Here is a 1,878-nt window from a genome sequence, read left to right as displayed (position 1 = left end):
AAGTGACAAAAAACAATAAAACCACCTTATTCAATATCTAGCATACAGATTTAAGACTAAAAAGTATTTGAAACTAGCACCTCTGATTCTAAACAAGGAAAATGAAGAAATTTTAGCACACTGACTCCTTTGGGCCCCACCCTACAGCCCTTGGGGGTAGGGCTGGCTCAAAATTTTCAAAGTATCAAACTGTCAATTCAAGGTTATAATTCCAATCAAGTTATTAACATGTAATATTCAAAGTTTCATTTGCCATTATAAACCATAATAAAGTTTGCCCCCCTCCCTCCTTCCCCAGGGGGTAAACGTGAGACCCTATGGTCATAAACCTTAAGACCCTTCCATCTATGAAGAGTGTTTGATTCTACCATATCTGGGTCTTTGAGAAGAAGATTTTTGAAATTTCAGTCAATTCAACCCTTTTCGGCCCCACCCATCAGCCCCTGGGGGTCAGTCAGGGCTCATATGTGCATACTATCAAACTGCTACCTAATACTGATAATGCGAACCCAAATTGAATTACTTCCAATGGAAATTAAACAATGTTGGTCCAAAATGTGATTTCCCAATATAAACTATAGTAAAGTTTACCCGCTCCCCAGGGGGAAACGTGAGACCCCAGGGTCAGGAAATTCACAATTTTTGTAAAGCACATTAAGACCCTTCCATCTATGAAGAGTATTTGATTCTACCATATCTGGGTCTTGAGAAGAAGATTTTTAAAACTTTAGTCAATTTGACCCTTTTTGGCCCCGCCCCTCAGGCCCCTGGGGTCTTGGGACTAAACCGGCCACAATTTTTGTTGACCTTTGTCCATGGAAGGTTCCTCCAAATTTCATTGAAATTGGTTCAGGGGTTTTGGAGAAGAAGTCGAAAATGTAAATTGTTTACGGATGCACGACGGACGACGACGACGGACAAAAGGCGATCGCAATAGGTCACTTGAGACTTTGTCTCAGGTGACCTAAAAATGTAGGAGAAAATCTTTGGACAAAAAAATCAAATACTGAAATGAACAAAAGGCAATAAATTTTACAAAAATCGTTGAATCAAAATTCTTTTAAGGAGACACAACTTCATACGATGATTATAAAGTATACCAAGTTTCAAAGAGATCGGTCGAAAAATGAAGGAGATCTCCGGACAAAATTCAAATAATGAAATGAACAAAGGGCAATAACTTTTGGAAAAATTGTCAATACAAAATTCTTTTACAGGGGACACAACTTCATATCATGATTATAATGTATTTTAAGTTTCAAAGAGATCGGTCGAAAAATGTAGGAGATCTCCGGACAAAGGTTCAAATACTGGAATGAACAAAGGGTAATAACTTTTGGAAAAATTGTTGAATCAAAACTATTTAAAGGGAGACACAACTTCATATCATGATTATAATGTATACCAAGTTTCAAATAGATCAGTCGAAAAATGTAAGAGGAGATTGCCGAACAAACAAAGTTTAAGCCGAATGGACAACGCCATACTATAATACTACCGTCAAATTTGACGGTCGTATAATAATACCTGGATGCACAATATCAGGTAGTAGATATCATATCTAAACAAGAGGCCCAATGGGCCTGCATCGCTCACCTGGTATTCATCTCACACTTGTAATCTTAAAAGTGGACTAAAATACAGTTACAGGCAAAATATCAGTGTTTCATTCATAAGAACCTATTAAAAGATTTAAACATATGACACCTGTGACCTTGAATGTCGAACAAGGACATTATAATATTAGGTTGAACAGAGTTTATAGTCTTCCAACCCAGCATGCTTCTGGAAAATTATCATTACCCTGGACCTTTTGGTTATACAGAACAGATCATTTTAAACATATATTGACCACTGTGACCTTGAATATGGGCGAAG

The sequence above is a fragment of the Mizuhopecten yessoensis genome, unplaced genomic scaffold (genome assembly GCF_002113885.1).
Source record: "Mizuhopecten yessoensis strain PY_sf001 unplaced genomic scaffold, ASM211388v2 scaffold715683, whole genome shotgun sequence".
Lineage (NCBI taxonomy): Eukaryota > Metazoa > Mollusca > Bivalvia > Pectinida > Pectinidae > Mizuhopecten > Mizuhopecten yessoensis.
This window is presented reverse-complemented; position numbering follows the sequence as displayed.